The 25,630-nt window shown below is 46.7% G+C and overlaps 2 protein-coding genes across 3 annotated transcripts in view; one reads left to right on the top strand and one right to left on the bottom strand.

The window, feature by feature from the left end:
* Positions 1–25,630, top strand: part of TMEM43 (transmembrane protein 43) — a 481,635-nt gene that overhangs the window by 290,720 nt on the left and 165,285 nt on the right. The gene's annotated exons all lie outside the window — the stretch shown is intronic.
* The window catches only part of KLF15 (KLF transcription factor 15), a 46,746-nt gene that overhangs the window by 11,448 nt on the left and 9,668 nt on the right, over positions 1–25,630 (bottom strand). Inside the window, exon 1 of one of the 2 annotated variants that reach the window (XM_064453724.1) lies at positions 2,244–2,607. The exons of the other annotated variant lie outside the window; for it this stretch is intronic. The gene's annotated coding sequence lies outside the window, so the exon portion shown is untranslated. Of the gene's footprint in view, positions 1–2,243; positions 2,608–25,630 lie in introns of those variants that run through there. 2 annotated transcript variants of the gene reach the window in all.

Below are 25,630 nucleotides of genomic sequence, written 5' to 3'. Positions count from 1 at the left end.
AGATGGTTTCCAATCCTCCCTCCTATGTCTGCATTGTTCCAGCCTGAACTTCTGAAAAATGGTGCTGTGAGTGAAATCTGGACTGTAGCATGGTTTTTTTCTAAGAAAAGCTGGCGTGTTCTGTGCGTGCAGGGAAAGAACATGCACCAAAAGCAGTTGGCAAAGTTTGTTTGGGTTTTCTTTAAAGAAAAAAAAAAAAAAAAACAACTTCAAGTTTTCTTTAAATGGCTGTGAAAACTAGGAAGCCACGTATCAAAATAGCCATATATTCCACAGGGAATAGAACTAAACCCTAATTTGAATAAAGGCTGAAAGGAGAGGAAAAAAACCCCAACAAACTCCTAGCAACTGCTGTGAGCAATGTACCTCAGCAGAAAACAGCCAGCACGGCTATTTCCCCATCTCTTTTGACATGGAGCAATGCCACTTGGAGTAACCAGAGTAATTTTAAGAAGAGAGGGGACTGTCACAGGCAAATAGATCCAGGCACATCATGGGCCAGATCTGCTTTCTGTGCACTCTCAAAACTTGCAGAGCAGCCAAGAAGATTTTGGGGAATGACTGGAATGCAGGATCGGGCCCAGGCTATATTTTATCCTAAAGGCCAGACTAACAACCAAAAGGCTTTCATCCCTACTTTTCCTGATGACGCAGACAAAACCATAAGATTAAAAAATAAAACCAAAAAAAGGCAGGGCTACACAGGCCATGAACACTAATGATGCTGTTTACATAAAGTACTTCCATCTCTAGGAGCCGTGAAAAACACGTTAGAAATGTAAGCACTTATAGAGGGACCTCAGTGCCTGAGCCACTGAAAACCAGCCACTTCTGGAGTGAAATACAGCAGCTGTTCAACAGCACACGGCAGCACAACAGTCTCCAACTTTTAAGAGTTCCCTGAGTTGTTATGATGTCCTTTCTGCCAGAAACATGTTGTTCTGTTTAAAAACTGTCTATCTAATCGCCAGCTAAAAAAAAAACAACAACAAAAACCCAACCCAAAACAGAGAAGGCATATTCTGACTCAGAGTAATGTTTAAATGTTAAGTCCTGGGAACTTGCTGAAACACAGGGACATATTTCCCAGCCTGTCATTTCTGGACGGTCAGTTCAGTGCAACCGATAGCCCAGCGGTATATGGGCTCAGATACACTGACAGTCATCTCCTATGTGTACTGCTACAGCTTTTTCTAGTTTAGGACTGATCTCTTCAGGGTTTTTTCTTGTTCCCTAGAAGATTTTAAATCTGTTCAGGCTGACTCCTGCTCCACAGACGGAGCCATAAACCAGGCAGTGAAGCAGGCCCAGCGTTTCTAAGAAATTAAAATCGAAATGCATGGGGGGGGAAAAAAGTAAAAATATCAATAAAGACGCCAAGAGCCAGGGGGAAACCCATTTGCTCTCATCCCTTCTGCTAGGTGCCTGTGCTGCTCCCCGGACACGGAGGAAATTGGGGGTTGTTTAGGGTCTCCCCGTTTTTGTTTGCTGGGGGTTTTTTTTGTTGTTGTTGGGTTTTTTTCTGCTGTTTTGCAGAAACGTTCCCAAAGCCTTATTTTCTGGAAACTAACCCCGCTCCGCGCCCAAACTTTGACTTCCACAAGGGGAAGCACTTTACCTGCAGCGGGCGCCGGCGGCCCCCCCCCCCCCCCCCAGCGCCCCCCGGGGCTGAGCGCCCGGCAGCGAACGGTGCCCCGAAATAACAGGGGCGCAGCATGAGCCGCCCGGGCAGTGCAAGTGGGCCGGGGGGGGTCAGACACAATTCCCACCCCAGCACACGCAGGTTTCCACGGCTGCAAAGCATTTGATTGTTCGGTGATTGGTTTGTGGTTTTGGTTTGGTTTGGGTTTTTTAAAATTATTTTTTATTTTAATCGTTTTCGGGCTCCCTCCATCCCTTCTCCGGAGGCTTTGGGGGTCCGAGCCCCCTACACAGTCGTCCCGTCCCCTCCCGGCGTGGTCTCCTGGTCGCGATGACCGGGAGTAACCCGCCCCCCCCCCCCGCCTGTCACACCATGGCACGGTGCGGCTCCAGCCTGCAAACAGCCCCCCACCCCTGCCCTGCTGCACCGCCGGGGGGGCGGATTTAACCTTCCACACCCCCCCGTGACCGCGCAGCAGCGGCACAGACCCCCGCCGGCGTGTGTTCCCCCCCTCCGGCTACCGGTGCTGCGGCGCCGGGGTGCAGGGTCACCGCCGGCGGGACGCGCCCGCGCAAACCCCGCGCCCCTCGCACGCCCTTACCTGAACTCCTCTGCAAGCCCGGGAGAAAAGGCCAAGAACGACGAGAAGAGAGCAGAAACAGCAGTGAAAACGAGAAGGGAAAAAAATGTAGATTTTTTTTTTAAAAAAAAAAAAGCAAAGTTTAAAGAAGCCAGCCGCCAAGGCAGAGGAGCGCACGCCACGCAGCGCGGCCCCGGCGGGGAGCGGAGCGGAGCGGAGCGGCGGGAGGCGGGCGCAGCTCCCCCGGGAGGCGGGTGCGCGGCTGCGGAGCGCGGCCCCGCTCCCGTAGTACTATATCCCCCTCACATGACGGGCGCCCGGCGGCGGCGGGGGAGGCCGGGGAGAGGCTCGACCGCGTCCGCCGCCCCCATTGGCCCCGCCGCGGCGGAGGCCGGCCCGACACCGGCCTCAATGGGAGCCGCGGCACCGCCCGGCCCGGCCCCGGGGCGGTGCTCGGGAGGGCCGGCGCTTGGGCGAGCCCCCGCGGGCGGGCGGGAGCCGGGGCCTGCGAGGGCCCCCGGGCCTGCGAGAGCCCCGGGGCCGGTGCCCGGGCGAGCGCGCACTGCTGGAAGCGGGCGAGCCCCTGGACGTGCAGGGGCTGCTGGAGGGGGTGCAGGTCCCTGGAGACCAGCAGGTGCCGGGAGGTGTGCAAGTCCCATGCCCTCACTCCTGCCCCATGGCCTCACGTCTGTCCCTTTCCCACCTGCTGGAGCTTGATGGAGTGATTTCCAGCATGCTGGAAAGTGTTGGGGTCTGGGGTACCGCTCCAGTGTCGTTACAGTCACTATTAATACATACATTATGTATATATAATACACACTATAGTTACGCAATGTTCGGCATGGACCGGGATCCGCGTTTAACTCCTGCAGAGGCAAAGCCCAGCTGAGGAAACATGCGGGGGTGCCAGCTGCACTAGCAGTGAGTTTTTCTTTTCAGTCAGTGGTTTTTCAAATTCAGGGTTTATTTTTCAGATCCTTGGGAAGGTGCAGGCCAGGATACCAGAATGCAGTCATGTGCCAACGGGTCTGTGCACCTTTCTGAGGGCTGCATGGGACAGAGCACCATCCCTACTCTCCCACTGAGGGACTGTGGGCCTCAGGGCTGCAAATTGCTGTCCTGCTGGCAAAATTAAGCATTATCCTCATTTGATGATTTTATGGGGGGAAACTGAGGCACAGAGGGTCAAACCAAACATCTGTGGCAGAACCAATCCACAGTTTCTTCTCTTTTCAACTCCAGCCCAGGGCCTTAAACTGGCAAAAGTATTCTCCACCTGCATTGCTTCAAAACTGCCACTGCCACGTTTCACAGTTTGGCAAACATAACCCAGTCTCTTCCCAAGGGGATGTTCAGCCTCGACAAATAACAGCAGCCAGGGGTGACACCGCAGGTGCTGCCTCACCCCAGTGGATATCGCCAAACGACCCTGGAGTGCTCAGGGCTCTGCTGTCATGCACAGGCCTTGCTCTTCCTCTCCACGTTATCTCAATGAATAATGCATGAATACAGGCTCATCAAATTCCTAGATACTATATTTGTACAAAAACATCAAGGCCAAATTCAAACTTCAGTGATGTAAAAAGCATTACATCAGTAAAAATGCTGGCCTTAAATATATTTACCCAAAATAAATTTTTGGCAAACCTTGCTTTACTGATTTCTCTCAGTTAAAAACCCTGTTCCCTGAGTAGGTGGAGTTCAGCTTATTGCAATGCAAAGGGCATGAGATTTAGATACAGCTAAAATCCCAAGCTCTCAAGACTGTGCTTAAATGGAATTTGAATTGATGGCTGAATTTGATACGAAATTCCCTTATGATTTTTATTACCATGAAAAGAACCCAAAAGTTACCATCTTAGTTTTATCATTATTATGACCTACATATGCATTGGGACACATTAGAGGTTTCTCTAAATTTTGTTTTTCCACGTGCAGAAGATCATTTCTTTGTATTTTAGTTACAGTAGTTCCTGTCCCGACTTTCTCTAAATTGCTGGGAAGGCAGTGAAATCCCTATTTACCTTACATGGAAATAAAATGGTGTGTGTCCCAGTTCTGCTTCTCAAGTTTCATCCATTTTACTAGGCCCACAACCTTTCCACTTCCCTGAAAGTACCACTCAAGGCTGGATGCATCGCTCACCACAGAGCTGCAGGACTGTGCCATCAGCTGTTGCTGAAGTTAGCCATACGAAGATGTGATGTTTTCAGGGGGCTCAAACAGATGCAAACATGTGCTGCTGCTGGGGGAGATGCCCAGCCACCTTCCCTTGTGCCAGTGCCGGCCCTTGCGCAGCTGCACACTGCGATGGAGAAGGGATCTGATGCTTTTTCACATCTGAAGAACCCTACAGAGCACCTTACCCATTCAATATAAGGCAACAGTGATCATCAGGAGGTGAAAAGCAATGAAAATAATCAGGCAAGTGTAACGAAGGCTTCCGTATTTCTCCCTGAGAATTCCCTGGAAAAAAATACTAGAAATGCAGGCAAGCAGCACACAGTGCTTGGGAGGTGAGTCCAGAGCATCTGGGATGAACCCCTGACCTGAGCTCGCTCACGCACTATGCGACAAGTTCTGGATGCACCAAACTTTTTGCATCCGTCCAGACCTCTTTGCCAGGCACATAGAGTCAGCTGTGCTGGGAAACTTCAGCAAAGCCCTTGTGCATACGTTCAGTGGCTGTGCCTTAAGCATTTCTGGGTGTCCAGCACTCTTGTAGAAATTACTGTCCTTCCCAGGCTATTGGACACCAGGACACCCTGGACAAATATCCAAAGTCCTCTTTTTCTGCCCAGACAAAATTGCTAGACAGAGACAAAGGACACGCTAAAAACAAACAAACAGGATACTTCTGCACCAACCTGTCATCGTACAACAGAGAATAACGAGAAAATATGCAAAAGTCACTGTCACTTGGAGCCTGGATCTGGGGTCATCCTTGGTGAAACATGTCCACAGCTTCATCCCCTACAGCGCCTTTTCTGAGCAGAGATTTTATCTGCAAAATCTTCTTTCCCAGGATGATCACGTTATTTTACCCTTGAGCTTGCTGTGAGGGCCTCCAAGCACAGTCCTGGTTTTGGGATCCACAGGAGCACTTTGGGCCTTAAACCCAAAATTGACAATTACAAGCTACAGTGGCAGGTACCAGCCCCTGGGCTGACTCAGCCACTTCTCCATCCCTTGGTGATAACTGAATGCACTTCTCAAGCTGTCACCTGCTTTACTGATTAATTCTTTAGAGCTCCAGGATAATGAAAACAAATCAACACACATCCAACTTCTGCTCAAGGTTTTGGAAACACTACGAGCCTTTATTAAAAGCAGGAGAAATGCACAGATCTATAGTGACTTCTGATCACTTTTGGCCGCCAACTTTTCATGAGAACCAGGAATGACTGTTGGGCTGAGACAGGCTTTTGGGAATGACTTTTCATGCAGTTGTGGCCGATGTCTCATATCGGCATCCTTCATTTGGTACTGCCACAAAACTGAGCCCCCACTTCCTACTATAAAATACACTTGTTTTTATCCCTGCCCCATCCTTTCTGTGCATTGCTAAGAGATTTCCTTCCCTCGGTTCATCTTTTTGCCAAGTCCTTTTCAAATCTATTATAGCCACTGTCCCTTGGTCCTGCTTGGGGATTTTCCCTTCTCCCTTTTGCCACCTTTCAGGAGAGAACTTCAGTCAAACTGGTTCCTGCAGCCCAGTCAAACACCAGGGCTAACATAAAATGAAGGTCCTTTTCATTGGCTTTTGTCTGATGGCCGCGTGTTAAAGATCCAGTCAGGAAAGGCAAATAAACTTTGGCATTCAAGCCTTTTAAATTTTTCCTCAAGATAATAATAGCACTCCATTATGAAGTTAGAAAGAAACTGTCGGCCGAAGTTGTTCCCGAGTTGTTGTGCCATGTAGCACATTAAAGGCGGGAAAAGCAGCAAAACACTCGTCTGCTCCGCGCTCAAGAGTTTACACCTAAGAATTGCTTGGCTCTGCCCATACTTTGCCTTTCCATATGTGGCTGTACAGAGGCAGATTTTTTCCTGCCTCAGGCTTTCCCATCTTCTGATTGTTGTTTGCAGCTCTGTGTTAGAAATGACTTCTCATTTTTGAGGGGACTGGAAGGAAAAGTGTTTGAACTTCATGGATGGGCAAAAAGAGGGATTGTGCCACACAGGGTAAGTGCTTTCCCATCTTCAGAGGTGAGCCGTGGTATTTCTGCCCCAGCCCCTTCTATTCCCAATTTGCTGCAGCAGCAAACTACTCGTAATCCGATGAGCCAACCGGCCACTTGGCAAAACAAAGGTTAGTCAGGCTGAATTGATTACTTGCACATTTGCATGTGATTTACGAATCAAGGCTGCTCCTTTCCAATGAAAGAAGCAAAAATAATCAGGCAAAGGAAAAATTAAAAGGAAGTTTGAATTCTATTTAGGGGATTTTTTTCTGAATTAGCCTCCTGCAGATGGATCTCTTCCATGTGCCACAAAGCTGATTGCTGTGTCCGGCCAAGCTCCGCTGGGCTGCAGCTTTCAGCACCAGAACAGTTACATGGACACAGAGGGAACAAAAAAGCCTGTCAGACTCTCCAATAATGTTATGATCACTTTAACTTAGCAGTCCTTGACACTTGCAGATAAGGACTGCAAGTTCTTTCAGTACTACAGAAATATTGACACAAAGAATATGTTTATCCCTGACTGTGGTTCTGCAGGGCAAGGTGGAAATGGCAACGACAATCTCAGGACTTAATTTCTTTGGCCTTGAAAGGGCATCTGTGCTGCAGAGCCAACTGTTTATTGATTTTTTTTTTTCTTTCCTCTAGTACTTTGGAAATCATGTTGTCTTTTCAAGTTGGAGTCTAGGTCTGGGGGGAGATAAAATGGAAGAGACTCATTTAATGATTTTTTTATGTTAATGCCCTTTGGACTATTAAAGAGAGTGGGGAGCTAGGGAGAATTTCTGATTTTCTCCCAAACTTTCAGTTCATTAAGATAGTGAGAAAGAAAATGTCAGCTGACTTTCTGGCTGCTGTTTCTCCAGGCCATCATTAACCAGGCCCAGTTCCAACCTCGGGTTTCCATGCACAACCCCTGCATTTTAAACTATTGACAAAAGCACCCATGAGCAGAGCTGCACCTGCTAATATTATGAATGCCCAAGAAAATCCAACCTCCTTCTGAAGGGATATGGGTGTGCTGAGTGTGTGACAGAGAAGTTGCCCCATCACTGCATCCCCTGCCTTGATGGTGAGATGAAGCAGAAGAGCTGGGGCTCAGCTGTTTAAACCCTCGTCGAAAAGATGTACTGGAGCTGATGCCTTCAACATGACACAGGAGGCTCACTCTGAGAGGCTCAAGAGCAAAAGGAGCAGCCTGGTCCAAGCTATCCCTGCTGAAGATGACTCAGGGACAGGCAGGTCTGTAAATGTGACAAAACCCACTGACTCATTTCGAGGAAATTCAGCTCCTACCTCTGCTCATCTGAGTTTAGGAAAGCACAATAGACTGGAAGATGTACAGGAAGATCAGGGACATGACAAATGTTGGCTCCAGTTCAGGAGCAGATCTGCAATAAACTGTATTCCCCTGCCCTCTCCTGGAAGGAATATGCCAGAGCTGGGTGTGTTTGTGCAGGATCCTTGTGCTGAGCACTCCAGGGAAGTGGTTCAAGGTGGTGAGAGGAGATGGTGATTTTGAGACAATGTTTACAGGAATGAATAACTATGACCATGTTGTGTCCATCGTCTGTTGGCAATACAGAGTCTGCCAGAAACTGGCACACCTCTCAAGAGAATGTGAATGTTTTCAAGGAAGAGCTGCCTGCCCATCTGGCTGTTTGCATTGAATTGGGAAATGGAGATGATGACCCAACTGATGGAATCCAGAGCAGCTCACTCACCTTAAATAGTAAACACAGAACCTACATGAAAACAGCAGTAACCTTCGCTCAGGTCACAGTGGAGCATTGCCAGGTCAGAAATGCAATACCAACAGACAGCGCTCCTGGGGGTACCGGTGCAGAATGGGCAAGTGGGACCCCATCACTTGGCCAACAATATGGTGAGAGCCCAGAAGGGAGGCTGACAATCTCTTTGGAGATTATAGAGTAGAGTCAGCGCTGAAGTACCAAGTCCTCAAAACTGTGAAGATCCGGGTCTGGGGGTCTGGTCCTGAACCTTCAGCTGCAATGTTACCATTAGCCTTCCAGACACACAGTTCAGTGAATATGACCCATTTACATATATTCATACCTGAATATATTAGATGTTTTTCTGAAGCTTCCTTCTCCAGAGTCACATGAGTTACATTCTTCTTTTTTTCTGAGCACCAAGCATCCAAAGCAATACTAGTCCTGTTCTACAAAAAGGACTGATTAACAAATTGCTGCTGTTGAGATAATAATGGGAGCAATGAACCACAAAAGCTGAGTGTAGAAACTCTACAAATAAGTCTATGGTTCAATAGTGACAGCATAGGACTATGAATCAGGAACTCTGGAAGGGCAGGACCAACAACATGTGCACTATATAACCTCAGAAGTGTCTCACATGCTTTGAGATTTCTTTGCAGTTGTATTTCATCAAGTCTTTGTAAACCCAGCAAAGAGGTATGTCAAGATCTTCCAAAATGTTGGGTAGGTGAATCACCTCCTTGCAGCTGGGGTGCTGCTCAGCAAAAAGGAGAATGAGACCATGCTTTGTAGACAGACCATGAGCAAATACTCATGTTGGGGGCACAGGGGCATTATCTTTTAGACCTTGGCTAATTGCTCTGTCTTCAAGATGGGGGAGTCATTGAAGACCACAACAGACACTACATAATATCTTGACCTGCTCCACAAGTGGTTTCTTTCCTTGCTCCACCCAACCGTAAGTCCTATTTTCTGGCTTTGCAGTATGTTCACCACATTTCTTTGTCCTCCCCTTCACCCCCTTATCAAAGATACAAACTTCAATAAAGCAGTTCTAGCTGCCTTAAAAAGAGAGAAGGTTCCTATTTCCTGATTCGGTACAGGGGTTAAGAACAACATTTCTGTTCATGACAGAAATCAATGTTAAATGGAAGTTGAGTTATATCCCTCCTGTGACTAATGTTCTAGCTTGTTTTCTAAAGTTAATTTTTCATACACTTTTTCCCCCTCTTGTTCTGTCTTACATTTGTCCAGACTCCCATGTTCCTGAGGGACTAATTACCCACTCAGCAGTTACTCTGAAGTCCAATTGTAATAGTTGGCAAAACTCCCTTCTTCCTTGCAAGCTTTCAAAATAATTCCTCAATTTATTTCAAATAGCACCACTCTCTGGAGCTCCTTCCCAATTTGCATTGCCCTGGACTGAGATTTACTTCGCTGCTGTTGAGAGCTGACTGCTTTGCTTGTCACAGGGCAGATATTCTCAGCAGAATAACTAAAAACAAATAAACAAACAAAAACCCCCAAAACAAATGGATTGCTCACTAAAAAAAGATCCATTGTGATGTAATCTTGAAGAGAACATGGATTCAGACCTGTATTATTCTTCCTCAAAATACAGATATGATCATAGCAGGTGTTTTCATTCACACCAACTTTGGACTTCTCAGAAAGTTTTGGGGAAATGTAGTCACACAACCTGTGATCTAAAGACGCACACTTTCTTATTCTGTAGGTGGTTGGGAGCAAAATATTCACCCCTACTGGTGTCACAAGACATAATGGATAGCTAAATTCAGGTAATTGGCATATATTTTTCCCATAAATGCTGAGAGAAAACCATGTCCTTTCCCAAGTCTGCTACTGTTTAGTTGTCTATACGGCCAGAAGCAATGCACCTCATCTCCTGGCCCTTCGGTTTCTCCACCTGTTCCCTGAGGATAATAATCTTGACACTGTACAATACTGAACAAACTGATGTTCATAAAATGCACTTAGATTGTCTGATGAAGAGTATATAGAAAAAAAGATGATGACAAAGCTTTTTTTTCAGGGCACCTGAATTGTGCCAATGGCACAGGGAATATGGCAGCTCCTATGAGAAGAACCTGTAATCACTGAATGGGAGAGAACATCACATCTTATTTAACGATGTCATTCTTCCATAACCTCTACTTAATGACATGCTAATTCATTTTTTCCTAGAGAAAAGGTAGCTCTAAACCTCTGCATATCATGCTGTATTTGATCGAGTGGACTCTGGATCTGTCTGCTGCAGAGGCACAGCGCAGCAGCTGCTCTTGACTCTAAAGCTGATTTACCCCAATGCTTGGTAGCGCTTAGATCTGGACTTTGGTTTTTCTCCTTAAGCTTTCATTTAATTGTGATCATCCTGTGAACTAATGCAGGCAGTAGAGCTTCTCTAGATAGCACTGCAGCTCCTGTCAGTCAACAGGTATCAACTCTTGTACTACAGTTGAGCATTGATAATGCAAATTTGTCAGGGTTAGCTGAAGTTCACTACCGAGATTCTCTTTGGACCTCCTGTCTAAATATCACGGCCTCTAAGGCAAATACTGGCTAATTTCTGCCCTGCATAGAGCAAAGGACTGTAGTACCAGCCCTTCTTCTCCCAACCTCACTAGGGCGACCAGTCAAGAAAACTCATTTTGCTATCATGCTCAGAAATAAGATAGTTATCACTATCGGAGAAGACAGGGAGGATGCTAGTTCTGGGATATCAAATTTTTCACTTTTAGCACACAAAATCAATTATAATCACAAGTGTAAGTTATTTTCTGATGGGAACCACAGCGACACTGGTACTAACCAGGAGTTTCACTGGTGGGCTCAGCAGAGGCTAAAGAAATCAATCGCAAACTCTGGGTCTTTACCAAAAATTATCCAGTAATTAAATATTTATTTTCAAGACTTGTCTCAGTCCTATTTCCAGCTCAAAATTACAAATTTTTTAAAGATACCTTACCTCTGCTCCTATATGTTAAAACCCAATCGCTCACATTTTTTTAAACCTAGCAAGTTTTGGTTCTTTTTTTAATACAATTTTATACATCTTATAGTTTCTTCACTTGATGAGCCATCGTAAATACCCCTGCTAACATTTCAGCTTGTCTTTTTCCTGCTTGCCCATATCCCACTGTTACTTTCCCCAGGGCACTCGCCCCAAGCAGCAGCGCCCAGGGAGTAGCTACCACCGAACAGCACTGAGCTGCCTAGAGGAGAGGATGCTGCGCGCAGCCACAGGCATGCTGGAACTCTTCCTGCTGGATTTACAACTTGGAAAATCCCAGTATTTCCAAAATCAAAACTTGGGAGCTGTTCTTAATCTGTCAGCACCTTTGTAAGAAGAACCTAAGAACTGCCTGGGCATTCATATAAAAGTTGAAACCATCAAACACTTCTTCCTTCCCCCTGACCTATGTGCAGAGCTGTCAAAATGGACCATAGCTTGGGCCAGCGTACAGCTGACTGAATCAGAAACATCATTTCACCAGTCCAGGGCTGGAATCAGCCCACTTCAAACTGGGTCTGGCAGATGTGAAATGTCAGCAGCCGCCTTACCAGCGGGTAGGTCCGGCGAAGGGCCGGCGAGGTGCAGGCAATGCTTGTAATGATGCCAAGAGGTCGCAATGAATCATGTCCTGCTGAGCAGCACAATGGTGTTTCACAACTCTCCTGCCCTGCCATAGCCTTTGGGGAGTGCAACAGGCTGGGGTGCCTCAGGGTGCAGGGAAGTCGGTCTGCGCTGCCCTAAGGACATGCCGGTCTCTGCCTTCCCTGCAGCACTGGGAAAACTTTCTTAATGCAAACAGTCAGGTGTAGCCGTGTATGTGTCACCTTTATTTCACCACAGCTGGTTGGTGCAAGCTTAGGCTGCTGCTTTGTCACTGTTGCCTTCAGCAGATCTCAGCAGCAAGCATTCAAAATAGCTGTTTACAGACAACATATTCCTATTCTCCTAATCAGTGCCAGAGATGACCATCAAACCGCAGCCAGTGATTTACTGGCACCCTCTGTTGTGCTGCCTGCTGCAGCTCCGTGACAAATGGCATTTGCTTGCGCCAGCCTGAGTCCCAGGCATGGGGAAGGTGACTAGTTTGCTGGAGTTTTATCTGCTTACAGGTCAACACCAGAGGATGCTCCTTTTAAAAGCAGCTTCCATTTGCTTTCAGTCAAAGGTTTCTGGAGCAGCAGGAATTTGCAGGGAAGAGCCAGGCGTGTAAGCATATCTCCACCGTGCAAAGCAATGTAGGCCACCTGTGCTGCCATTTGGTAACCTATTAATTGCACTGCACGGGTTGAACCAGCGGCAGCCACGCAGCTTTAAGTGCAGCTGCAGCCACTGCAGCAGCACACTGCCAGGCCAGGCTCTGCCAGCGCTGGGAAGAGGTACAATATTGCAACCCTTGACGTCATTCCAGGGGGATCAAGCTCAGACGTCTGTCCTGATCACAGATTGCGCACGGCCGTCCCAGAGAACAGATGTGTTGTGCAATGCTGAAACAGACTTTACTGAGGAATCAGGCATAACCATGCCTCACAGCAAATTGGCTCAGCACCACCAGGATCAGGCCTTCAGTGTGTAGAAACAGCAAGAGTTTGGCAATGAAATCAGTGCAAGTCTGTTTAAAAAGCTGTTTAATTATTGGCTTTCAGGCAAAAACTCTTTAAAATAGAGGGGCCATCACTGTGCAGCAGCAAAATGATGGACAAAAGACCTGCTGGCCCTCATAAGTAGGGCTGTTCGCATGGCATGAAGGGGAGGGTTTGAACAGTCCTTGGATTTTTTCATTTTGCTTGGGCACTGCCTAGTACAAATGGACTTGGGCAAGAGAAATAAAGGCTACAAAAATCCCAGGGACCCATCGGTCAGCATGAGTGCATGGAGGTGTTTAGGTCTTCTCTGGGGTAAGAGAATAAAGGAAGGTTCATGGGGAAGCCAAAATATGGTAAAATATGGTGATGTTTTTTGCAGTGATGGGAGGGAAAGACATCAGAAAATATGATGCAAAAAGGCTCTGAGGCAGCCAAAGGAGCTGGCCACAGTCAGGAACAAAGCCCTGAGGGCATGCCAGCAGCTCTGGTGGCTGCTTGGGGCAAATGGTTCAATGCTGGACTCAGGCATGGGATGTCACCTCCAAGGAGAACACTGAGGGCTGGCGTTTCTGTCAAGCCAGGAGAAAATGAGCAGCAGAGGGGCCACTGGCCTTAAAGGTGGACCAAAGAATTGAGAGATACGGAAGCTTTGCAGAAAAGGAATGAAAGTCTGCAAAAGGTTTCCCAGAAAGGGCTGAGCTGAGCTGCTGGTGGAGCTGCACCCTGCCAGGGCAGAGCCGGACTGTGTCCAGGCATCCTGGGTGAAGCTCAGCTGCAGCATGGCTTTTCTGGAGATGGGGATGGGAAGGTGGCCCAGTCATAAGAGCCCAATGGGTGAGACAAGTCCTCATAAAAATATAAGCCAGCAGGAAAGCTTCAGCAACCCAGAACAAGAGGTGCAGAATGGAATAAAAATGCCTAAAAATCACCTTGAGTAGAGGCTCCTGAGCCACACTGGAAGGCAGCCTCCATGTGGGACCGGGCCAGCCCGAGGACTTGGCACTTCTCAAGTTGCTTCAGAGCCCACTGGGACCCAGACAGGAGATGAAAAATTTTCTCAGTTCAATTACTGCAGCCTCCTCCTCCCTCATCCCCACTTTTGAGAGGAAAACATGCCAGGAGCCTTCTTTGGCTGCCTTCAAGTCCACATGCCTGCTGAGGAGACACACGGGCTGCTTCAAGGGGCTTTCTTGAGCAGTTGTATGTTGATAGAGCTGCAGGATTTACCCTCTGAAAAGAGATCAAGATGTGACCGAGGATAAGTATAGCACAAAGTCCTAGGTCTAACACAGTGTTTGTGGAGTGGAAGGTAAATCAGTGAAACTGCTGGAGGTTTCATTGGACTTATCCCAAGGTAATGCTGTATATTCAAACAGAGAATCTTAGAACAACTTGAGAGACCTTCAGTTAGGAACTGGGCTCTGTTCCTTCTGCTGTAACAAAACATAGATATATTGTAGTGGTAAAACTCCTTGCTTTACCATTTAATAGTGCCAAAGGCAGCAGACGGTTTACAAGATGCTAGAAAAAGTATCAAGAATATAAATAAGAGTCTTTAGTCCTTGAGAATGTTCAGCCATAGGCCAGGCTCAGAAAGCACTGAAAGGTCTACAGGAAACTAAATATGAGGATAACTGAAATACAAACACTCTCATTTTACAGGACCCTTTCCGAAAGCCACCGCTGATCTGAAGAGCCTTAACAAGCTCCATTAAATTTTATCTAGGAAGCTTAAAAAGCAGGAATGCATAAAAGGGGCTGGAACTGAAGGACAGGCACCAGGTTGCTTTCCCTTCAGGGTACTGTCTAGGGAAAGTGGGAGCAGTGAATTGTCATCCATATAACACACACGTGTCGTGGGCCGTTGGAGAGGGTACCGCATGGCATGTGTTTTCAGCCATATGTTTTTCATACCCAGATGGTGTCCTGCTGCTATATCAAAAAGGTTCACAGTAAGACAGAGGCTGCCAATCTGAGCTCAAACTAAAGCCGTTCCAAAAAGAGGTAATTTACCTTGGACATGTGATACCTGATATCACATGCTGACAGTGGGAAGTGCCACGAGCAGGCAGCAAGCAGTGTCCCCACTGAGCCAGCCAGCATCTGGGGCCCTACAGAGCTGCTGGTGCTGGGACAGCTGCCTCTCTGACACCGGGCTGACCAGTGTGTTTGCCAATATTGCACAACTCCTGGGGAGATGGGGTGAGAAGGGAAACCATTGCACTGGGCACCTGAATGCAACTGAGCCTTTCAGCAGCAGAAATGGCTCTTGTCCCTGTGCCTGACTCAGCCTCCTGGTGTTGCAAAATCCCTGCTCATATCATATGCAGGTGGTAGGGTTTCTAATTTAGAAGCTGTGTTGGAACAAGAACAGAGAAGGCGTTCAAGGGTGATGGCTTAACCTGGCACAAGCCTGCATTCAGCAGAGAGAGATTGCTGCCATACCTGAAAGAAACTCCCATCAGAGGCTCTGAGCACGGATGCCCCTGTTTCCACAGGGAAAAGTCTGGGGTCAGGATACATGTTACATCTCTGGGGTGTATACAGAGAGTCAGCATCCACAAAGAACAACTCAAGAAGCAACCATAAAACCTGCCCCCAGCCCTAATGCAGCAACGCTAATGCTCTCTCCAGACAGCTTAGCTGCAAACACCACTCTTGGGGGACCGCAAGGGAACAGCACCCCCAGGGGAGCACCATAGCCAAGATGGGGGGGTGGGGGTTGCCCTCCAGAGGTGAGGATGGGCTGCAGGGGTACCACCTGCAGAAGCTGTAGTAGGAGTTCATCTCCTGTTGGAAAAAAATGGGCAGAGTCCAAACCAGAACCTGGCTGCGAGGGAAAACAGGGCAGGCAGCAGACCACCACGGAGACTTGAAGGGCAGTGAAACTGGGGTGGGTGCTGATAAGGGCAGATGCTGGCAGAACACATGAAGTTATTTACATAGGAGACAAATTTCCATGAACTTCATCTCCTGACCTCTAAATGTCTAAAAATCAGACATCTATCAGTGTATGAGCCATTCACCCATGGCTGTCAGTAGTCAACAAGATCCATCCAGAAGGAAGACAGGCACTGGGAGCTCAGTGCAATGAAAGCTGAGTCAGAAGGAGCGACTTACCTAAGCCACTGGCCTCAGGAGACACCTGCCTGCAGCTGGGCTGAGGGGAAAGAAGGATTTTCCTACAGACTGAAGGGACCCATGGGAAATAGCTGTCATTTAGTAATGACAGCATTCACACCCAGGAAAACAAAGCAGCCAAAAAAAAATATGCAAAATTACACTAAAACTAGTATTGACAGCATTGCTAAGAGAGGAAGACCAGAGGAGGGATAGAGTTTTTTTGGGCAAGATTCTGGCTGCCTAAAAGGGGCTGGGGACTGTGAGCATTTTAAACATGATGAACTCAGCATCACAGGAAAGGGACCTTTGCCCTGTCTTGAGAGAGAGGGTCACCTCTCAGAAATACCCACCTCCTCTACCACAAGTGACTCTCAGGAGCTAATTCCACCTGCTTACAGTGATGGGGTAAGTGATCTGCAAGGTGTTTCAGGTGAGAGGCCTTTGAGTTAATAACAAGTATAGGCAGCTGCCTGCTGTAAGTGAACTTTATTCCATTTGCAAAACAAAATGATCTCCACATGCTGCCACTCAGCTCTCTGCCGGCCACATCTGTCAGGTCAAACTGTGTCGGAGGGATCTGACTCACTTCTTGCATCAGATCTGCAAGAAAATGAGTCAGGGATAATCTTAAATATCCCAATCAGCCTCCTAAGCCTCAATAGATCTCCTTGCCTAAATTGATGTCTCTCTGGCAATCTCTTTGGGAGCTGAATTTGAGGCTCATTCAGTGCAAGTAGGGGATGAGAACTGACACTAGTTATCACTCGAGGAGGTCGGCAAAAGAAAAAGGGATTAAGGGATAAGTACTGAGGAAGTGGGGAGGAGTTTGCACAGGGGAGGGGGTGCTGTCTTTGAGGCTCTTGCTGCTCAGGAAAGCATCACAGGACAAATCTCAGCAAGCATTGCCAGACTCATGAGGGACCTGGTGAGCCTATAGAGGAAAAAGAATCTGGCCCTGATGGAGGAGGAGGAAACTGAGGGTGCAGGAATGAAGGAAGTAACAGGAGCCGGGGGTGGTGTGTGAACAGATAGGAAAGGACCGAGGCTTGTAGTTGTGCTGAGGGAGCCTCTGTAACAGGGAAGGCAGAGAGCAGTGGAAGAGCCTCATTATTCAAGTGACGCCTTTGCCTCATCTCTTAGGGAGAAATCAGAGACTAGGACAAGACTGAGGAACTGCCAATCTGGAACAGGCCAGTGGTGCCTGCAGTCAAGTACCCGGCTTCCAGCAGAGGCAAAATTTGGATGCTTTAGAGGAAAATCTTCGATAGCATCCCAGTTCCAGGAAGAGTGCAATACGTCAAGTGTTTGCTCATGTTGGGATAGCTTCAGAACCGTAGCAGGGCAGACAGGCTATTTATAAGCATATCAGATGTCAGCTGAGCTCTTTGCACTTTCTATAGATCATACATCAAGTCTAATGAGAAGGCACACAGACTGAGGGGAACAAACGAGCACAGGTTAAAGAAGATATGTCCTCCTCATACAATGCATACAGGGAAGAACAGCAGCTGGCCCTGTGCCCTGTACTACTTACAAGGCTTCTGAAAGCCAAGCAAGATCACTTTACTAACAACACCGTGAGAAGGAAGGGTTGAGAATGCTGGTTGTGATGATGGTTTTGCATTATTAGACAGACAACTGGTTGCTCCTGAAAAAAAGGGATCCAAACCTATTCATAGATGTTTCCTTATGCTCTCTCTTTTAAGGACATGCTGTGCCTAACAAGATAATAAGCCAGCAAAAAGGTTAACTCTTTCCAAACCTAATATGAGAGCGCTAAAATACAGGTTTAAGTACAGACAAAAGATGGTAGTTCTTCCAATTAATGTTCCAGCTAGCATCTGCTCTTTTTAATTAGTTGAAGTCTGGTTTTGTCTGGAGACAGAACTGCTGAGCAGAAGTGTGCTGGCTTCTTTTCTGCTTAGCCGGCTATTCTGATCTCTTTTGGTCTTTGGAAACTTCTCCATTTCACAGAGGCCAGAGCCTATTGTGCATTGATACTTGGTACATGCCCGCAGGCTGTGTATATGTTTCACTGCAAACAGCTTCAAATCTGTGATTCCTACTAGAGGGAAAACTGACACAGGAAGATATTTTACAGATACCATCTCCCTGCCACAGACGCCTATCTGTGCATTGCTTCACTTATTGGCAATTCAGTTTTCTTCTGCAAACACGCATTATCGTAGAGCAGATGCAGGCGGATTGAGAAGGGTTCCCCAGGACCTGTTAACCTTCCTGTTTTGCTCGAAGCTCGCTGATCTTCGCCTCACCCTTTGTAACAAGACCTTTGAGGATCTGTGTGTTTCAATTACACACAGATGAATAATTTACAAGTCACGGCTGTTGCAATAAACAAGTCCTTCTGCTCTGTCCAAGTACTCGATGGCTTGTCTTAAATCTCCCTCACTTTGCTAAAACCTCCACGACTTATGCAGCATTCAAAAAACATCAAAGGAGAAGCTGACAAGGGAAGAGCAAGGTGGCATATCACAGCAGCAAAAAGCACTCACAGCAAGTATTCCTCTTATCTCTGAGCAGGGCATTGACCTGTTGTACAAACTCCAGGTAGGAAAGCCACTGGCAAAGCAACCCCAGATGTAATATTTACCTAAGAGACATTTCAGTGGAAAACAAGCTACAGGATCTGCTGACATCCTGGTGGGGAGAACGGCGGGCATTCACACAGGTGCAGGCAAAGGAATAGGAACAGGTTGTGGAAACTTTCTAAAGTTTCCAAGTAATAAAGCTGTCATTGTGTGAGGAGCATGTTTGTGCTGTCTGTGATTCCAGCTAAACAGATACAAGATGTGGATCCAGGGCTTGTCCCACCAAAGACCCACTGCGCAGCCTAAGTGGAGGCACTGTGCTTCTCTGAGCCCCAGTACTCCATACTTAAAGCAGAGATACAAGTAGGTGGATCCTGCAAGAAACCAGCCAGGCTGGCATCAAACATTCCTGAACCATTGCAGCTGGTACCCAGTGATGCCTCATTATCTGGCAAGGGGAAGTGGATCCCATGAGCTACCCTGGGGATATGAGCCATAGTTTAGGATCACAGATAATAGTTCTTACACAAGCTTCTCTGGAGAAGAAGATAGACAGGACTGAAACAGCTCAGGAGCAGAGGGAACTACAGGGTTGTTTTTATCTTTAATTCATTCCACACAAGCAGAAAGAGTTTGGAGCCATGAAGCATGTGCTTCCTTTTGCAGCTCTTCGAAATCAGCATAACCCATAAGTTTATGAATCCTTTTTGGTCTGCTCCATACACCCCTGTTGAAGGGAACTTGTGTGCAGGGCTTGCAGGACCACCCTGTTTTACCACCATGAAGCTGCAGTTTCATTATCTCCCTCAGATGATCAAAGCACAGGCTGTCACTGAAAGGGGCAAGTCCACCTTCCCCCAGCCCCTATGTCCATCTTCCTCAAGCCATCATGGTGATCATAATAAAAAGGATCTTTCCTTAGGCAGGGTATTTTTCAGCTGGATCAGTTCCCATGTAGTCACAGCAGCTGTAGTTTTGCCATAAAGCAAGGGCCAGGAAAAAGGCTGGAACTGTGCCTTAAGAGCTTAATGCAAAATCATGAAGTTGCAGCCTCAGGTTCCTGGGTCATTTGTCCCTGCAAATAGCCTGGATTTATAGCCCTGGTTAGGAAAGTCTCCTTGGCTGCAGCTTTGTGGCTCTTTTTGCAATGGGTCAAATGCAAAGTCCTAGGTCCCAAAAGTATCGAGCTCTGAGGGAAGTCTGGAGCTAGTTAACAGTTTTCAGTTTGGGATCAGGTCTAAATGGTTATTCAGAACTGGCCTTGAAATTGCAACCATATAATTTATTTATATCCTTACCAGAGCAAACCAGTGGGGCCACTCCACTGAGCCCAAGTTCAGCCTCCCAGATTTTACCCTCCATCATCTGGAGAGTTTGTGAAGTCTCCATCCTTAGAGGTTTTCAAAACAGCTGGACAAGGCCTTGAGCAGCCTGATACAACTTTGAAGTTAGCCCTGCTTTGAGCAGGAGGTTGGACTAGAGACCTCCAGAGTTCCTTCCTAAATGGTATTATTCTGTGATTCTGCCATCTTCCACTGCATTTGCATCAGGCTATGCTACACCACCAGCGCTCAACCGATCAACAAGCAGTCCCCACATTGACTGATCCAGAAGTCAGGGAGCCTGAGTCAACTGACTCTTCATGGCATTGGCTGCATTAGCTCAGGAGCTAGAGCGAAGCACAGAGCTTATCTGCGTGCAGTTGTCTGAGCAGAGCACTGCTGACAGTCACTGCAGGAAGGACTCCTTGCCACCACAGCACACACTAGAATAAGCTTTGCATTGCAAAAGAAACTGGCCCAGATCTGGCAAGGGTCCCAAGATGAAGACTGCAGATCATTTTCTCTTCTTCTCAGCAGGAAGGAGTCTGCATTCTCAGCAAGAACGAGTGTGAAATACAAATCACTGACCACTTGCTGCTTTTTGTCCAAGTCATTACATAGCACCCACACATACCCACAGTAAAAGGACAAACAACAGGGGCTGTCTTGTCATTTCCATGTGGCCCTTCAGAGATTCTTAGCAGCTTTCATCCACTACATTGAAATCAGATCAGTTGAAAGAATACCACAAATTCATTTTGGATGAGACAGCCCAGGAACACACTGGGGGCTGAGGATCAGCAGTAGGACACAAAGACCTGAGTAAGTCCTGCTCCATCAGCCTGTTTGCAAAGATGAGAGTTGAGCTCACAGGTCTTCTTGCAGAGGCCCTCCCTGGGGACAGAGGATGGGCCAGGGTTTCTTTCTGGTACTTATTAAGCCTGGAGACCTCATCTACAAGGTCAAAGGGACATGGAGAAGGAAGAGCAGGAGATGTGGATCACTGAGCCGAATCCCCAGCTCTGGCAATACAAGGTTGCCGCCATCTCGTGGCTGGCTCTGGCCATGCAAAGGTTACGGGGCAGGTTTTTGCAGCTGGAAAACTTTGCATTGAGATAAAATCTTTCCTGGAAGTAAGCTTCAGCTGTAGGGAGCAGGGGGTAAACAGCAGTGCCAGTGCTTAGACCCCATGGCACTTGCATATCACAGCTTTGTTGTTCACCTGCGGTCTCCTGCTTACCTTCTGCACTAGCTGCTCGCCTCTGTTCTGGGTGACTCCACCCCAAGCCATAGTAACCCTTTTTCTATCCGGCTATCACTTCCTTGTGCCCTATAACCTAAGGAGACAGAAGACTTCCCTGTTGCTGTCGAGAGGCCCTGGATTTGCTGCGCACATGCAGCAGCCAAGTGTGTGGCCATTCAGCCTGGCCTTCGCAATGGTCTGGTGCTGGGAAGGGAGAAGATCTGCAAGGAAACAGAGACATGGTGGGATCAGATGGGATGGATATGGCCTCCAGTACTGTCTCTTTTGGCATCTTTCATTGAGCTCTGGTGCTAATGCAGGGATTCGTACTGTGAATAAAAATACAAATGGAGGAGAACCACATGGTCACTTTTTCTCCCCCTTTCAGCCTCTCTACAGAGCTCAGCAATGTGCACAGACCTTGCAAGAAGTGTGTGAGCAGTCATATATTCCCCATGGGATCTCCATAACCATCTGGAAGGTGCTTCCCCTCAGACAAGAGTAATGGCAGGAGAACAGTGTCCTAAAGAGAGCCATGAGCAGAAAAGATTCTCCTGACAGCTCACCAGAGACCATACTGAAGCAGATTGCTGGCTGCACTGCCTTCAGCAGAGCTTTTGTAGACAGTGTCTTGTGGACACTCACTTGAAGATCTCTCCTCCTTCCTTGTATCTAACCCTGGAATAGGCTCTGACTTCCCCTTCTCCCTCCTGGGATGCTCTGGGTTCTGCAGCCACACAATTCACCAGGAAACACAGGAACAAGAGTTCCAGAGAAAGAAAAAACTGCCAATCCATTCGGTATTTCCATGGTGTTTGCTGGTTACTGCCAGGCTTTTCTCTTTGTCTGTTACGTATTGTGGCTCACATCACAGAAGCTAAAATGAAATACTTAAATGAGTCCCCTTGAGAAGACTCCAGACAATGGGGAGGTGACTGCTGAGTGACCTGTGCAGCATCCTGGGTACACAGGGAGCTTCCCATAACCATAAGACTACAAAGGAATATTTATTTATCTAGATACTTATTCAGCTTTCATCTCTGGCAGTGTTTCTCAATCAGCCATTTCAAAATGTTTTGCCTACACTAATTAACCCTCGCAGCAACTCTGTGGTAGGGATCAGCACCCCCACGTCACAAACAGGGTGACTGAATGGAGGAGACAAGTAACCCCTTTCACATCACAAACTGGGTGACCAAGGAGTGGAGAAGAGAAGTAACCCCTTCAAGAAAGAAATGAAGGGAGGAAATAACACCACCCTGAAATCCCAATCTCATGTCCTAGCAAAACCACCCCCTACAAGCCCTCGAGTCTGCAGACATCCTGTCGGAAATGTGAGCAGCAACCTGCCATTCTTATCATGCAAACTGCCTTTCTCAGCTGTGCACCAAGGACGCACTGTCCAGACATTCACTAAGCCCCAAAACCATGGTGCCCTGAAGCAACATTGCACAACCCAGAAATCCCTAATGAGCTGCAGCGCTGGTCAGCTGCACAGCCTGTGCCACCAGGCAGATTTTCCCATGATGTTGCACATGCTATTTATCCATTCATTAGCCAAGTTAATGGTGGCTAAGAATAGACCCCAGATGTCCTTCTGGCCTTAAAAACTTATTTGCCCTCAAGGAAATGCAAGGCCTAAGTGGCTTATGGCATGTGTGGGACATGAACAACAAACCAAAGCTATGAAGAGCTTGCCCATTTCCAAGAATTCACAAAGTACATCTCTGCTTTTAAATAAACTCTGTTCCAGTTTGGGGAAATAAGTGTTCAGCAAGGATAGCACGGAACAGAGCAATAGATATATAAATGTATCATTCATTGATCTAGAGATTATGCCAGACAGAGCCACAGCTGTTCAAATGTCTTAGTTTTCTGTTACCTATTTCACTGATGCAGATTTGCAATTCTGTAATAAACTGGTATTTCTGAACAAAGACCATTTGATAGCCTGACTTTATAAAAATGCATCTTAAGTACAATTTATTACTGAATTATTTTTTTGGTAATGGAAGTTATTCTATAGTCTCATTTTTTTACATATACTCCTCAATACGTTTGGGAAAGTTCCCAAAACATACTAAAGATAGCACTATGGTTTTCTGCATAACTGCTAAAAATCAAAGCATTCATGTGCAGAATAAAGAGAAATTTCTTTCTGTATAAGCATTTTCCTTCTCTTGCCTGAATCCAGTCTCTTGATAATCAGCAGTTACAGAATATAACTATAACAATTAAATGGGAGTTTGTACTTACTATTGCTATTTATTGCATGAGTTATTCAGATGGAGAAAGCTGTTTGGAAACCTACCGGTAAATGAAAGAAACTGCTATTTCAGAAAGCTGAGATTGTATTAATAGAGAGTCTAAAGAGTCTAGAGAAGAATATGATCCATTTGGAACTGATTGGTCTTCTTAGAAACAGGAAAGAATAAATATGGGTGTTTAAGGATCTTTCCTCCATTAAAATGTATTACTTTTTTAAACGGATATTTTATCAAATCATCTTTAGAATTATATGATATTTTAGAAAGCTATATTTGGGTTTCTACAGCACTATTGACTCAGAGAACCTCCAGTAAATGACAGTTCATTCATCCATACCACACCAAACTGTGACTGTTCAGACTTCACTAACAGAAAGACCAAGGGAGATGCTATGAAATGATAAATTGCAGCTACTTCCACAATCAGGGGTAGCAGCTCCCGTTTCCCCAACCCACTGTTTTGCTTGCAGAGACGGGGTTAAATACCCGACTCCCATGCCATGTGGACTGAAATAATGAATAAAGAACCCAGCAAGCCAGGGAGACCTCTTACACCACGGGAGTGTTCTTACTTCTCCATCCTGACACCTGGTTTGAACTTCAGCGAGCTGCCTGCTCAGGACACCTACCGGCGTGCCTGCATTGCAGCCGGGCAGGTGATTTTGCAAAGCCTCCCATGGCGCTGACCTCCGGCAGGACCCAGCCAGCTCAGCCCCACTCCACTGGTGTAGGGATGGTTGTCCGGCCGCAGGAGACCCAGGCCCAACGCCAGAAGGGAGCGATGGATCCCTCCCATGCCTGCGGGTCAGATGCCACCCGGCAACAGGTTTCCATGGCAGTGCAAACAAGAGACGGCTAAAGCCTGGAGCTGAGCCGAGCTGCACTGCGGCCACATCCACGTCTGACCACGGCCCCACCAGGGAGAGGAGCCTGAAGAAGCTGCTTTTTAGGTGAGAAACCAAAAAATAAAGGCGTGAGGGCAATCACAGCAATTTCTTCTCTGTTTTTGACATCAGGTACAGTGTCTCACTCGGACAAGTTGAGGTGCTGGTGCGTGTGACCGGGAGATCGCACGCACTGACCACCTCCTCCTCCGTGTGCAAGTCGGGGGGTATTTACTGGGAAATGAGACACATCTGTCCCTGGAAGAGTTGCTCTGTAGCTCAAAACTTGGAGTGGTTTCCCAGTGAGCATAACGAGCCTTCTCTGCAAGCGATCGTATCATTTAAATCATTTGAGTGTATAAAACACACGCTCGTCCAGCGCTCTGGGAACATGGTGTATGGCTTTTATTGTAATATTTTTAAGAACTGTTTGCATGTTTACTCTGGCAGATTTTTTTTTTTGCGCAGCAGCTTGATGCTAGGGAAAAGCACTGAATAAATATTTCAGTACATTAAAACCACGCGTGTCTTACCTATTGATTCACATACTACTGGCCATTGGTATGTAGCTACTGAAACAAAAATGTCAGAGGCAGTGAAATATATGCCAAATGATTCTAGCAACAAAGCAATTTTCTACTTGAATTATTGAGCTTAATAATTTTAATTGGCACAACTAGCACTTCTGTAGCTTTTGGCATTTCCAAAGTAATGTGCAAACAACCTATTAAAAAAAACCTAACAACCTCAAACCATAAATACCTTAATAAAATGAATATTTATAAGTTAATCTTAGAATTAACTTATAAATAATTTATAAATAATCTGTACTTTGCTAAAATTATATTCTAAAGCAGTTTTTATCTCCAAGGGTTTCACCGACAATTATTTTCCATATGCCAGTACCCTCTGTCAGGTCCTGCTTTTCAGTCCCATTCCCTGTAGCTGGAATTCAAGTCAACCACATGAACAAGAAGATTTTTATGAGAAGGGTTTTCAATTACAGAAGTCAAGGTATGCACTAAGAGGGTTGAACATCCAGGTGTTTGCTGCAGCTGCTCTGCATAATTCACAAAGCGTATTCAACTGAACACTGCAGATGTTTGACTGCCTTCCTACCCCTGCCCTGATGGGGTTTTCTCCAAAACTCACATCATCATCAGGGGTCATGTGGTTCCAGGACGCAGATGAGGGACCCCTAGAGAAAAACATCCCATTAAGTTACGCAAAGTTCCGAGAGACATGAAAACTAAGCAACCAGTTTAAGGGGTTTTTGGAAAAGGTACTTCAAGAACTGAAGAGGAGAGAGAAAACATTTGGGATGTATTCAAACAGCCTAAATTCCACCTCAGCCTCTATGTCTCATCAACAGTGAAAGCCTGACACTTCCAAAGAATAAGACACTAATTGGGCAGCTGCAGAAACACAGCCAATAGGAAACACAAAACGCCAAGGACATACATGGAAATTAGGCCAGATGAGT

The sequence above is a fragment of the Phalacrocorax carbo genome, chromosome 6 (assembly GCF_963921805.1).
Source record: "Phalacrocorax carbo chromosome 6, bPhaCar2.1, whole genome shotgun sequence".
Lineage (NCBI taxonomy): Eukaryota > Metazoa > Chordata > Aves > Suliformes > Phalacrocoracidae > Phalacrocorax > Phalacrocorax carbo.
The sequence above is the reverse complement of the archived record's forward strand: the minus strand, read 5'-3'. Positions and strand labels throughout refer to the sequence as shown.